Source organism: Netta rufina (assembly GCF_964035555.1).
Source record: "Netta rufina genome assembly, chromosome: 11".
NCBI lineage: Eukaryota > Metazoa > Chordata > Aves > Anseriformes > Anatidae > Netta > Netta rufina.
In genome coordinates, this window is record NC_140134.1 from 11,514,417 (window position 1) to 11,529,530 (window position 15,114).

A 15,114-nucleotide genomic window follows, 5' to 3' on the forward strand; every position below is an offset into this window, starting at 1 on the left:
TCTTCTCGGTGACATCTAACGATAGGACACGGGGCAATGGGTGCAAGCTGGAACACAGGAGGTTCCACTTAAATACCAGACAAAACTTTTTCACACTAAGGGTGACAGAGCGCAGCCTGCATTTTGGGGCTAGAGCTGAGCCTTCTCACGACGCAAAGCCGATACAACACTTGAGCAATTCCAGACATCCCTTCAGGTTATTGTTTCATATTTTGGGTTTAATACTCGTTGTTTCCATGGTCTCTTCAGGACGTCTCCAATGCTCGGGTGTCCAGCTGCACGTCAAGGACATCCCCGGATCCCAGGCCGCAGGCTGGGCCTGGACCCCAGCCTGGCAGACATGGCTCCTGTCAGCGTGGAGCCGCCATCTCACGTCAGCGTTGTCCCACAACCGTCAGGTGACGTCTGTCAGTGCTGCCATCAGGGGCACCCTGAGACCCTTGTGATGTAAGCACAGAGTCACCGTCACCCTACGACCTCACAAAAGGTGGCTGGCTATAAAAGCCCTGAGCGGCGTGCCTGCGGCCAGTCCAGCTTGTGGCGCTGAATTGATTGAGGTCCCACTGCTGGAAGACAGGAGGCGGCGGTGTTGTGCAAAGCACACTCAAAGCCATTCTTCTTGCACGCGAGCCATCAAGGTCCTTCGGTAATGTTATCAAATATCTATACCTACATGGTCCTCACCTATCCTAAGCATAGTCTTGCCTTCGAAGTATAACCTCTCAGAAGCAGAGCTGCCGTTATAATAGCATTGGTTGTAGTCCATACGAAGAACATTTACTGCTCTAGTACTATAGACAACTTGGCTGAACCTAGAAAGCTAATGTGGATTTGCTGCTAGAATGTTTTCTTCCTGCTTCTCTCTCTAGTGGTCCTGCTGGTGGCAAGCAAGGTGCTGAGGTCCAGCCAGGGAGACGTGAAGCGTCGAGATCCTGCCGACAACCCGCAGGCGAAGACCGGAGTCTGCTGACAACCACCCTGCACCAGGGCAGCTTTCCACAGAAGACCATCTCGACGCCGGGGCTGCTGCAAGGACAATGAACCAGCAACAGCGGGAGCAGCCAGAGGAGGAGGCCGCTGGGGACGAGACATGCCCCATTTGTCTGGGCCAGCTGTCCAACGCGGCTCGGGTGGACCCCTGCGGGCACCGCTTCTGCCTGCAGTGCATCCAGCCCTGGGCCACTCAGAGGTTCACCTGCCCAATGTGCCGTGGGCGGATTCTGGCCATCGAACGCTTGGAGGCACCCGCCCAACGCGACGCCTCACCCCCCCGACGCGACGCCTCACCCCCCCGTCCCCGCCGAAGACTGGAGCGCAACGCGGGGATGGGGCGGCAGCAGCAGCGGCAGCAGCAGCAGCGGCGGCAGAGGAGCCCCAACTACCGCTCCCGCAGTGCCTCGCCCCGGCGCAGGGAGCGCAGCCCCTTCGAAGAACGGGGGATGGTCCGAAGGCGCTCCGGGCACAGACTCAATGAGGACATATGGTACGACGACCTCGACGATATCTCCTGGCTGCATCGGGTCCAAGAAGAGGAGCCGGGGTCCGGCGACCATGTAGGCCGCCGGGCCCGGCGCCGGATCTGAAATGACCTCAGCTGGGGGTTGGCTGGGGGTGGCAGCCACAATTACTCCCCTATTAAATTATGACTTTTCCACCCTACAAAGCCTCTGCCTGCACTTCTTCCTGCATAGGTCAGCGGGAGGCTGAACGCAGCCCTCTCCTGCTGTCCGCACCACAAAGTGGTTTGGGGATGTCGGCTGTTGACGGGGAATGGCTGCGGGAGGCGGGTCCCTAAGTGAGACTTGGGGATGAGAAGTCATCAAGGGAATGGGAAAGTGTTGGGGATGGGAGCAGCACCAAAGGTGACCTGGCCTGACTGGGAAAAAGGCTGACAGCAAAAGTCTCCTAAAAGCCTGGCAGCAGAGAATGCCTGCTAGCTGGGGAACCGGGCCTGGCAACCTGCAGCATCCTTGGAAGGCGCTGCTGGCCTCCTGCAAGGGCAGCCTAAGGGTAGCTAAAACCCAGAGATTTCCTCAGGATACCACCACCAAGGGCAAAAGCAAGGAAGTAGAAGAGCAAAGGGCTGTCTCAGGAGGAATTGCTCTGGGAAAGGTGCTGTTCTCAGAGACTAGGAAGCATTGGGGTCTATCGCTTGTCTCAGGTGAAACATCGAAATTAGTAGTGTCTTTCGGCTGCTCAAAGGAGGTGGTGTTCTATGCCCTCTTCTGTCTCTTTTGATGGAAAAAGGACTCCTTTTCCACCCAAAATGGAGCGCCTCTCTCCCTCAGAGCTTCCTGTGCTGCACAAACTGTTCTTGCCTACACGCCAGCCCAAACCCACTGAGCCTTTGCTGGGGACGCGGGGCTGACTCCCAACTCCGTGATGGGAGGCTCACGTCTCTGAAGTGACACCTTGTCCTTGATTCACTGGGGCCCACTCCTGGGTTTGGTCTCTCCCGAGACGGCTTTTCTTAATTAGCCTGAGACCTCTCTCCATGCTTGCCTTTAATCACAGAATGTTGCCTAGTGGCGATTCGTGGTCATCGGCTGCCCAGGGTGGTGTGGAGTCTCCTTCTCTGGAGACTTTCAAAACCCTCCAATCAGTCAGAAGTGATATTTTGTCCCAAGCAAGCTTACCTCCTAACCACAGAGAAGTCATACCACTTGTGCTACCAAACGTCTTTCTGTCCTCTGAAAGGCACTGAAGTCCCATCCAAACCCTTCCCCATAAACAAATCTTCAGGTAAACTAAGAAATGGCTGACCCTCTGAAACCCTGCCTCCCAGAACTGCAGATCACGTTTGGGCACTACCTTTAAACTGTAGTTTTCAAGATTAAGTGACTTCATTACTCTGCCTGTTCCTTCCATGCAAACAATAGTTTTTTCAGCCTTCTCGAGGGTTTGAGTCCAATTCTTCAGCCTAGAAAGCAGCTCTTCCTCAAGGCAAAATAAAGGAGCAGGGCAGCATCTCTTGATAGCATCTATAGAAAGTGCCCAATATTCGCCTGTACATCACCCGTCAAAATTGTCAAGTCACCTTTTGTGTTTTGAGACCTCAAAGCTGGTGTGGCCAGCTTAGACGTCCACATCAGAGAAGCCCTTTCTTTTGCTAAGTGACATTTCCATTGATACATCAGAACAAGAAGAGATAGAACAAGAACTGGAGGATACTGTTCTCCCACAGACATCATACAGATTTGATTCCCTTTCAGCTGGACAAAGAAGTTGAGGAGGGATGGGCGCTGAGGGCAATCTGACATTTCCTTTAAAGGAAATGCTAAAAACTGGACTTCGACATTAAAACAGAAAACAAACTCTCAACCACGGTGGTCTGACAGTCATACCTTGGCGAACGAGCCTTGGGACAAGGTGAAACTGTGCGTGGGAGAGAGGAAAGCCTACCTAAATGCATTCCAACGTGGTCTGGAGTGAATCCTTGCTTGATCACATCTACAGAGCCCAGACAGATGTCAAGCAATTGCAAACATCATGGCAAAATAAAAAATCGTCCACCCACTTATGGTCCGGCAATTTATTCAGAAGGCAAGGCACGTACCTGTAAAGGCCAGCCAGTGTGAACATGAGTAAAGCCAAGTCTTGCTGTTAAAAAAAGGAAGCACTTTGCTCCATTCCTAAAGCACTTAGATTTGTGTTGGCCTCAGATGTGTCAGTATTCCCGTTTTGCAAGCTTCTGAACCCATTCATGCGTTTCAATCCCATCTGACAGTTTTCAAAGACCTTCCACTTCTGCAGCTGTTCTGACAAAGCCAGAGGAGAGATCCACTCACGTTCCCTCACCGAAGAAATAACAAAGCACGAGCCCCATAACACAGCAGAACACAAAGGAACACACAGGAGAGGAGTCCCAACAGCATGCAAAAGAGCTACAGGACAGAAGTGACTGTCTGTCCCCAGAGAAGCTCCTGAGGGATGCTCCCAGCCTGTATTGACGCCTGCCCCGTTCTTCCGGGAAGTCCCACGGTGAAAGCTTGATGAAAGTCTATTGCCCCAAAGTTTGTGGAGTACAACAAACAATGAAATTTAAGATGAATTTCAATGGTATTTTTGAGCAGCCAACTCCAGAGCCATTCCTTAAGAACAGGATTGCTACGGGATGAGTGAGCAGGAAAGGGAAAAAGGAAGCTGATGAAGCATTTTGACGGTACAATTGAAAACAGGCATCCAGTGCAATCTTATGCTAAGAAGGCCTGCACTATCCTTTGGTCTCCAAAACAGAACACCACAAAAACGCAACGAAGTTTTAAGTGTAGTAAGAAGAGCTCCACACGACTGCATTTCCCATCCTGTAATGGAGTCAGAGTTGGCAACATTGCAGGGAGAAGCCTAAAGATTTCTCAAGAACCCAAATAAGTCCCTGTAACAACATCAAGGCATGAGTTCGGTGTAAAGAGATTAGAAGACATCTCCTGACTTCCCCTGGAGTACCACTGGGGAGAAACCAAAGCCAATGACCAAAGAAATAAACAACACGCAAGGAGCGACGAGCAGAGGAAGCCACTGGTGGTTCCTGAAGCCCAAGGAGAACATGGGGGAAAAGGGAGCATCTAGGGAAACATCTAGGGAACATCTAGGGAAAATATTTCTCACTATGAACCGTGCCTGACCTTGTGAAGTCCCAAACATCAGCCCTGCAACAACCTACAGCCGTTCCAGCTTCTCATGCGGCTACAAATACTAAACCAAAAAGATTACTGAAAGCCCCTTTTTCTGCACTTTCACTCCCATCTACATTTAAAGTTGATTGAGAGACTCGAGCGCAGAGCCATGAGGATGACTAAGGGAGTGGAGCATCTCCCTGATGAGGAAAGGCTGAGGGAGCCGGGTCTCTCTAGCTTGGAGGAGACTGACGGGTGACCTTATTGACGTTTGTCAATACGTAAAGGGTGAGTGTCAGGAGGATGGAGCCAGGCTCTTCTCGGTGACATCTAACGATAGGACACGGGGCAATGGGTGCAAGCTGGAACACAGGAGGTTCCACTTAAATACCAGACAAAACTTTTTCACACTAAGGGTGACAGAGCGCAGCCTGCATTTTGGGGCTAGAGCTGAGCCTTCTCACGACGCAAAGCCGATACAACACTTGAGCAATTCCAGACATCCCTTCAGGTTATTGTTTCATATTTTGGGTTTAATACTCGTTGTTTCCATGGTCTCTTCAGGACGTCTCCAATGCTCGGGTGTCCAGCTGCACGTCAAGGACATCCCCGGATCCCAGGCCGCAGGCTGGGCCTGGACCCCAGCCTGGCAGACATGGCTCCTGTCAGCGTGGAGCCGCCATCTCACGTCAGCGTTGTCCCACAACCGTCAGGTGACGTCTGTCAGTGCTGCCATCAGGGGCACCCTGAGACCCTTGTGATGTAAGCACAGAGTCACCGTCACCCTACGACCTCACAAAAGGTGGCTGGCTATAAAAGCCCTGAGCGGCGTGCCTGCGGCCAGTCCAGCTTGTGGCGCTGAATTGATTGAGGTCCCACTGCTGGAAGACAGGAGGCGGCGGTGTTGTGCAAAGCACACTCAAAGCCATTCTTCTTGCACGCGAGCCATCAAGGTCCTTCGGTAATGTTATCAAATATCTATACCTACATGGTCCTCACCTATCCTAAGCATAGTCTTGCCTTCGAAGTATAACCTCTCAGAAGCAGAGCTGCCGTTATAATAGCATTGGTTGTAGTCCATACGAAGAACATTTACTGCTCTAGTACTATAGACAACTTGGCTGAACCTAGAAAGCTAATGTGGATTTGCTGCTAGAATGTTTTCTTCCTGCTTCTCTCTCTAGTGGTCCTGCTGGTGGCAAGCAAGGTGCTGAGGTCCAGCCAGGGAGACGTGAAGCGTCGAGATCCTGCCGACAACCCGCAGGCGAAGACCGGAGTCTGCTGACAACCACCCTGCACCAGGGCAGCTTTCCACAGAAGACCATCTCGACGCCGGGGCTGCTGCAAGGACAATGAACCAGCAACAGCGGGAGCAGCCAGAGGAGGAGGCCGCTGGGGACGAGACATGCCCCATTTGTCTGGGCCAGCTGTCCAACGCGGCTCGGGTGGACCCCTGCGGGCACCGCTTCTGCCTGCAGTGCATCCAGCCCTGGGCCACTCAGAGGTTCACCTGCCCAATGTGCCGTGGGCGGATTCTGGCCATCGAACGCTTGGAGGCACCCGCCCAACGCGACGCCTCACCCCCCCGACGCGACGCCTCACCCCCCCGTCCCCGCCGAAGACTGGAGCGCAACGCGGGGATGGGGCGGCAGCAGCAGCGGCAGCAGCAGCAGCGGCGGCAGAGGAGCCCCAACTACCGCTCCCGCAGTGCCTCGCCCCGGCGCAGGGAGCGCAGCCCCTTCGAAGAACGGGGGATGGTCCGAAGGCGCTCCGGGCACAGACTCAATGAGGACATATGGTACGACGACCTCGACGATATCTCCTGGCTGCATCGGGTCCAAGAAGAGGAGCCGGGGTCCGGCGACCATGTAGGCCGCCGGGCCCGGCGCCGGATCTGAAATGACCTCAGCTGGGGGTTGGCTGGGGGTGGCAGCCACAATTACTCCCCTATTAAATTATGACTTTTCCACCCTACAAAGCCTCTGCCTGCACTTCTTCCTGCATAGGTCAGCGGGAGGCTGAACGCAGCCCTCTCCTGCTGTCCGCACCACAAAGTGGTTTGGGGATGTCGGCTGTTGACGGGGAATGGCTGCGGGAGGCGGGTCCCCAAGTGAGACTTGGGGATGAGAAGTCATCAAGGGAATGGGAAAGTGTTGGGGATGGGAGCAGCACCAAAGGTGACCTGGCCTGACTGGGAAAAAGGCTGACAGCAAAAGTCTCCTAAAAGCCTGGCAGCAGAGAATGCCTGCTAGCTGGGGAACCGGGCCTGGCAACCTGCAGCATCCTTGGAAGGCGCTGCTGGCCTCCTGCAAGGGCAGCCTAAGGGTAGCTAAAACCCAGAGATTTCCTCAGGATACCACCACCAAGGGCAAAAGCAAGGAAGTAGAAGAGCAAAGGGATGTCTCAGGAGGAATTGCTCTGGGAAAGGTGCTGTTCTCAGAGACTAGGAAGCATTGGGGTCTATCGCTTGTCTCAGGTGAAACATCGAAATTAGTAGTGTCTTTCGGCTGCTCAAAGGAGGTGGTGTTCTATGCCCTCTTCTGTCTCTTTTGATGGAAAAAGGACTCCTTTTCCACCCAAAATGGAGCGCCTCTCTCCCTCAGAGCTTCCTGTGCTGCACAAACTGTTCTTGCCTACACGCCAGCCCAAACCCACTGAGCCTTTGCTGGGGACGCGGAGCTGACTCCCAACTCCGTGATGGCTAGAAAGCAGCTCTTCCTCAAGGCAAAATAAAGGAGCAGGGCAGCATCTCTTGATAGCATCTATAGAAAGTGCCCAATATTCGCCTGTACATCACCCGTCAAAATTGTCAAAAGTCACCTTTTGTGTTTTGAGACCTCAAAGCTGGTGTGGCCAGCTTAGACGTCCACATCAGAGAAGCCCTTTCTTTTGCTAAGTGACATTTCCATTGATACATCAGAACAAGAAGAGATAGAACAAGAACTGGAGGATACTGTTCTCCCACAGACATCATACAGATTTGATTCCCTTTCAGCTGGACAAAGAAGTTGAGGAGGGATGGGCGCTGAGGGCAATCTGACATTTCCTTTAAAGGAAATGCTAAAAACTGGACTTCGACATTAAAACAGAAAACAAACTCTCAACCACGGTGGTCTGACAGTCATACCTCTGCAGAACGAGCCTCGGTACAAGGTGAAACTGTGCGTGGGAGAGAGGAAAGCCTACCTAAATGCATTCCAACGTGGTCTGGAGTGAATCCTTGCTTGATCACATCTACAGAGCCCAGACAGACGTCAAGCAACTGCCACAGCCTTGGCACGTGAGCTACAGAAGCTTCATTACCTACCCTTGTTACAGTGATGAGCTACAAGACTGCAAACTTCTGCTGCTGCTAGAGGAAAAGCAGACAACAGCAACTGTGTATTTGCCTTTAGCAATTGCTTAATCCAGGAACTATTGTTGGATTACAATAGGTGCATGTCAGTGGTGGGTTTTTGTTTTTACAAAACGTCAGTTACTGTACAACAGTTTTTCCAATTTGAGTATTTGTGTAAGAAAGCAGCTTATACCTGATCCACCTGGTGACCATATACATATTATATCAATTAATTAGCTTTAGTTTTCCTGATGTCCCTCCCCCCTCCGTCTGAGCAAAACCAGTGAGGCTAAGCATCCATGCACCGCTTGAAAACAGCCTTCCCGGATCTATTTATGACAGCGTAATGACGGAGTTTGGGTGCGAGTCAAAGCTCCATATGTACTCTGTTTCTGGATTTTGGTTCTGTTCTTACAGCAGCTCGGATACATGGTGACATGTTTAATATTCCATAAGCTGCAAGTGCTGAAGCACAGAGAGAAGGTTCAAGGTGATGAGAAAAAACTTCCAAAGCCTTCAAAGTGAAACACAATTAAGCTTTTACCTCCAGATTTCTCACAACCTGAGGGAAGAAAGCTGCATGCAAACCTCTCTCAGCCAGCCATCCGTTTATCCCTGTAACATTTTCTATCTGCTTTTCATGTTATTCTTAGTGGCCAACTTCAGGTGAATCCCCAAGTGGCTCCATAAAACTCCTAAAGCACCCAGCGAGTCTGAAATGCTGCCCCCACACCACAGTTCAGACTCCTCCACCCCATCCCCAGGGATGTAGCAGACCATGATTAGCCTAGGCTGCAACAACCTTCATAGTTTAGCAGGCAGACCAAGGCGTGAAAACTCAAATGAAGCATAGACAAGGAAACTCCAGCCCCAAGAGGCCTCCCAGAGCCAGGAGCCTCAGGTTGGGGTCACAGCTTGGGACTGACCTGCAGCTCCCCAGGCAACGGGAGGCACCAAGCACAAACGTTCCCAAGCTGCTGCCACCTCCCTGCTCCCATTCACTGCATCCTCGCCTTGCCTGGTGCTAGCCTTCGACCTGCCCATGTCCCATGAGGGAGGACAACACAAGCCAAAGCCAGGCTTCAGCTGCCTCCTGGGGGTTGCAGGAGACAGAGGAGCTGGTTAGAAGGGGCAGGGAGTCCCCAGCATGATCACAGAATGGTTTGGGTTGGAAGGGACTCAAAGCCCATCTAGCTCCAGCCCCCTGCCATGTGCAGGGATGCTTTGCAGCAGCCCAGGCTGCCCGAAGCCTCATCCAGCCTGGCCTTGGGCACTTTTGTGGTCCTTACACACCAGAAGTGTTTTAAGGACTGCTTAACCCATTTAACATCTACTTAACCTCAAAGGCACGCTCCTGCTTCTCCATCCAGCAAACCCTTCCCAGTCTCTCCAGGCTCTAGCACTCATTTGACCTCTCGGCAAGCCAATTCACCTACCAGAACTGGACGGCTTTCCATCAGGCTCCTGAGCTGGGTCCCTCCTGAGAGGTTAAAAAAGCCTCGGAGACAGCCAGAGGAAAGCTACAGGTGGATGCTATCACCCTCCTCAGCAACAGCAAGCTGTCACAGCGCTGCTCTGTTAAATGAACAGTTAAGAAGCTTGCAGACAATTGGACATTATGATTCCTCTAACAACTCAAAACAGACGCATGTTTGAGGAGTTTAGCTACTGAAAATTACCAAACAGGGGAAGCGCTTTTTGTATGCTGCATAATAGCAGCATGCCAAGAACATAAAGGCTTCCCTTTGTGTTAACTGCAGCAGCAACAGCTTTCGCTAGAACCACAGCCACATCTCCCACCCTCACACGTTTCTGAAACGCTAGGAGGTGGCACAGCCTCCCTCCCCCTTCCCACTGGGGAAAGCTAGGACAGGAGACGCTGAACTTCAATTATTTAGGTGATGTTTCAATTCAATGTAATGTTTCAGTTATCAACTTCAGGTAGTAAGCAAAATAATTCAGTACCATCTCATTTTTGATATCTAGAATACACTTAAAGGAGGAGCTCGTTGTGCAAGGGTGACAACATCAGGTGACAGCAGTAAAATCCAGCAAGTAGCCAGCGAGCACGTTGCTCACAAGCTCATTTTAGCAAGGCCTTACTGTAAGTATCATCATGCACTGGTTCTGAAAATCACTGAAAGCACGAGCCTGATGCAAGCAGCACAAGGGATAGGAGTTTGAAGCATTACTGTGAGTACCAGCCTCACACCTCACTAGAAGAGAAGGATATTCAAGTCACCTCCCCCTTAAGCTGTGTCAAAACTTTGTGGGAGGCATCTACAATTTCTGAAAGAGCACCAAAACAAAGGCTAACACATGCTGGAATCCCTAAATGAGAAGGCTGGAGCATGTGCACCATGTCCTGAAGCATTTCTGGTACTAGACAATCATCATTTCCAGCAGAAGCATCTCTAACCTAAACCAGCAGATACTGAAAACTGAAACCATTTGCAGAGCTGTACTTCTCCACCCCACGTGCACCTCTCAAGTGCAGATAAATAGAGTTCCTAAATGTCTAAATCTAAACCTATTTAAAAAAAAAGTTTCAAATTGTTACCCCTTGTCCTGTATTTATCCCCCTTAATGCACTGGAGGGCTCTTTCCACCCACCACTGAAACTGAGGAGTCAGCTTCCCAAGGAACTGTGAAACAGTCAGCCCAGCAAAGGCCCAGGGCTGACCAGAGGTGACCTACAGGTATGTAAGACACCTTGCTGACAACCAGGATTCATAGCAGGATCTGCACGGCTGCAGATCCACCAGACAGACCCAGCCCATACAGCGCTAATTGCCCAAGCCATGTTAACCCTTATTAGACAGCTCGACTTCCCTTCTCCCGGCCCACCTTAAAACAACACGTTTATGGAAACATTAAAAACCATGGAAAAGGCCTCGTAGCATTCCACAAAAAATAAGGATCCATCGTTGCTAAATGAAACTGCAAGGCTTGCACTGGGTTCTTAGCAAGAAAATGGAAATCATGCTGACATACAATTGTTCCACCCCCGGCTTCGCCTTCACACATTTCTTACAGGTCAATTTTAAAGAATTAAGTCTTGTTCAGCTAAACATCTGGTGCCTGTTGCTAGAGGAAACAGACTATCTGCAACATTTGAGCAGAAATAATGAGTTACATAAAAGCCAGACCGCATAAGGAAGAACAAGCGTTTTGCCAGCCTACGAATCTCAAACATTACACGAAACTGCGTGTTTAATTTTGGGGTTAGAATATCGTGAAGTTAACCTGTATGCATTACAAAAGCAACAAAGACTCCAGTTTTTGCTAAGTGTATGGAAATATAATCGTGCTGTACTGTAATTAACCTTCTGGCTAGCAGCTGTCCTAGAGATCTTCCTTAAGCAGCCTGCTAGAGCTGAGTTACAGCTCGGGGTGGACCAGTTCAGCTCCAGGCATTTTCAGGCTCAGATCAAGTCTGAGCAAGCTGAAGAGTTAAACAGGGTGGTTTTGGCCCTTAACAGTTTGAGTTAGGCCCCCCAACTTAGTGGAAGAATATTTTTCTGTAGCTGCTGAGCCCCTTTTTGGTCCCTGTCCCCTTGTCCTTCTGGGTATATCAGTGCTTTACAACCAACACCCAACAGGTGAAGCCACACCGTGCCCAGCTGGAGGTGTGACTGCAGAAAGAGTTCATAGCTGAAAAGGAACCCTAATGGCATCACCATTTGAGTCCCCAAGACACCTTATAAGCTTACAGATCTTTGATACAGGCTCTGCAGATCACGAAGTCCCACAAGAGGGGAGGCAGCATTCCCAAGAACATCTCAAGCAGCGTTAACTCGAATATACTGGAATTGCACTTCACATTATGTACCTTTCTACAAATAGATATTGCTGTTCTTTGAGGAGAGCTTCAGCACTTAAATAATCCAGAAGCCTGATGGATGACTAATACAACTAGAAAGCTTCGCGTGCAGAAGGATATTTTAGCTACCACACATCATCAGGATGACTCTCAGTGCGCAGCCCCAGAGCAGCAGAGGCACCTATGGGTTTCACCGCTGTCCCTCTTTTTGGGCATCGAGGCTCAGGCTTTGGGTCCAGCGGGCTTGCATTGGTATTTCATGGAGAAGCCCATCTGCAACCCACCCCAATTGATGCGATGGCACAGTACTGTCCGGCACAAGCCACCCCTGGTCCAGGTGTACCACATACCTGCACGTACTGTGTCTACTATGAGGCGGAAAGCCACTCCAAAGCTCCACTTACTGAGCACAGTGGAGATGAGCCACACAAGCAACTGCTCAATCCAGGAATTTCACCATTTAATCAGCTGCCGTTGCTCCTCTTCACCTGTGTCACCCAGGATAAAATCTTCTCCTAAAGCCACGCAGGTTCGCCAAGCACACTGGAGGGAAACAGGGCAGGCTGGGGAGCTAGCCCCTCTCCTGTACAGCCAAAGCTTGTTTTCACAGCATAGACACACCAGCAGAAGGGCCTGGCACAGGTTTCACTGGAGCTGGGAAGAGTCATGCTGGTGTGCCTCTGCCTGGGGATCCCGGCAGAGGGAGCGTGCAGATGGAGGCTCCCTGAATGGGTAAGGTGCTGGCTTACAGAGGAGCACGGGGGAATGAAAGTCATGAAATAGGAAAACCAGAGCTGGTTTAAGTGTTAAAATACACAGAAAGATAAGACAGGAGGCAGGAACAGGATACAAGCGTAGGCAGCTCGGGAGCAAGATCTGTGGCTGAGACAGCAGCACTTTTCAGTGTCTTGGAACCGATAAAGAGCTTCAGAAATGCATTATCAACAATCAGAAAACAACATGCACTTGGGTCTCCTCAGCAGCTGATCTCATGTTCACATTGCCTGGCAGTCTGTGCTAAAAATCTACATCTTTGTGTCAGTGGCTGAACAGAAAGTAAGCGAGGGAGGAAAGTTAAACATTGCGAGCTGGGCAGAAGCTTCTCTCAAGCTGAACAGCACACTGTGATCCCAAACCCCATGGAAACAGTTTCATCTGATAAAAAAGTTCTCAAGATCCCAGACTTGCAGGCAGGGAAGAACAAAAACAAGCCAGCGACTTCTGTCATGAAAGAAACCCTCCGCAACATCACATCAACAAAGAGGGCTGCTTCAGACTCCAGGGGCTTGCTTATCTTTAAGACAAAACAATGCAAAAACGAAGCAGAGTCAGATGCCTACAGTCTCTGCTGCGTTCATACGAAGATATGAAAAGCACCGTACTGCACCAGCCTGAATTGCTCAAACTAAAGACTTTTCAGACAATTAATGGCACTCCTACTACTGGCACCAAAAAGAGATAAATCAGTTTCAGGGGATGAAACTGCATAATAATTGGACATACCGTACAAAGCAAAATTGAAAACCGATTTCTCCCCCAGGCATGAAGCTACTGAAAGCATCAAACTATCAGCTGCTCAGTTGTTCCCCCCGCCCCCAGTGAAATTACCAAAAGTCAAAAGTTTATTAGAGTGTCTACACAAAGTGTAACTACACAGAGTTTAAAATTAAAGTTACAATTTAGAAAGAAGTTGTTTTGTGGACCCATTTTGATCAAAAGCAGAAACAGCACCCCAAAAGGATGAGACCATTAAGGTCTGAAACTGAAGGCCCAAAGCATTTTATCAGTGTTACTGAGTCTGCACTTGCTTATGTTCAAACAACAACAGAGAAGTAGTTTGCTGCCTTTTTTCAGAAGCCCAGAAAGGAAACTGGAGTGCCACTTTCACTCCTGCAGTACTCATTACGAACACCCCAAAAATGCATGCTAAGCAGAGGCACATTGCTCTCTCAAGGTCTTCTCTTATCAAACCCAAACACTCGCTTTTTTACTTTCATCACTACCACCTGCTTTGTGAAATCAAGGTATCTATCCACAATGACGTCAAACACCCACCCATGAACGTTATTTCCTTTGCTTTCTCTGTTCTGGAGAAGAAAACCCTCAGCATCTTTCAACTTTTCTGTTAAAATTAACAGATGAAACGAGCAGAATAGGCAACCCAGCCCATATTTTACACGTCATGCCAGAACAAATGCTCATTTACTAAGCACATCAATTCTCCTCCTGGTAACAGAGTTAAAACACTTGTCTAGAAGCTTCAGCTCCTCACAAAAGACTTTGGACTCTCCCTGACTATCCTGCCCCATTTCCTTGTTGAAGATATTCATCGTTGACAGGCAGCGTTGCAGCTACCTACTTTTCAGCTCAACATGCACATTTCTAAAAATAAAGCTAGGGGAAGTAGATCAGAGATGCAAGTTTCCAGAGAAGTTACTTCAGGTAAGAAAAATACTGGCAAAACTGAAAGAAAATACTAAAAAGGAAATAAGGCATAGGAACTGAACTGCTTGCATTTGGGTCTCCTGGTATAACTCCACAGACTTAACACTTAGATACTGCTTAGGAACAGAGGTAAGAGCTGCATGCTAAGATCCTCCAGAATATGAAGCCACATGGTACTCACCACACGTGTTACAATTCACTTCTTGTGTTTGCTATCTGAAATCACAGGGCAGGAAGTGCTGGGGCATAGGAGCAGCACAGCAGCTAGCCAGTCATATCCGTAATCAATCTGGAAGGCAAAAGACAACATTTTAGAAAATCTGAAGGCAACAGCTAGAGCCAGCAACTTCCAATCTTGCTTTATTTAAGAAATAAAAGCACGGTTTACAGTTTTCAGTTTAATGCAACTTCCATGTGTGCTACAGGAGAAACTGAGCCAAACAGCACTTCCTACAGACAAATTCTAGTATTTCTTCTTACCCCCATGTCTTGGCAAACTAACAGCCTTCTGTGCAATAACACAAACTTCAGTTCAGAAAACAACAGGGTTTTCTTAAAACACCAAAGTTTCTGTCTCTGGAAATTCTGCCTTTTGTTTTTGGTAAACTGCATTTCCCCACCTTGGGAAACAGGTTCCCAAACCCGCAGCAGCATCCCTGGGCTGACTACACCTCCTGCGATGCTGCGGGCAGTTTGGTCAGCACAAGAGGCTTTGTTTGTTTGTGCCTTTTTCCTTAAAAACACCCTCCATTGCACATAGTCCCTGTGACAGGGAGGTGAAGATTGAACCAAAACGAAACTGTTCTAAAATATTTCTGGAAAGCTCTGCTTTGAATGAGCAAATACAGGTTACTCTGTTCTGCATTCACAACTTGGGTGTTTAACTTCCTTTG

At 49.6% G+C, this 15,114-nt stretch overlaps 1 protein-coding gene across 2 annotated transcripts in view; it reads right to left on the reverse strand.

Moving 5' to 3' along the window:
• The window catches only part of CSNK1G1 (casein kinase 1 gamma 1), a 114,757-nt gene that overhangs the window by 83,020 nt on the left and 16,623 nt on the right, over positions 1-15,114 (reverse strand). For both annotated transcript variants that reach the window (XR_014618783.1, XM_084293778.1), the window contains exon 2: positions 14,403-14,510. The gene's annotated coding sequence lies outside the window, so the exon portion shown is untranslated. The remainder of the gene's footprint in view (positions 1-14,402; positions 14,511-15,114) is intronic.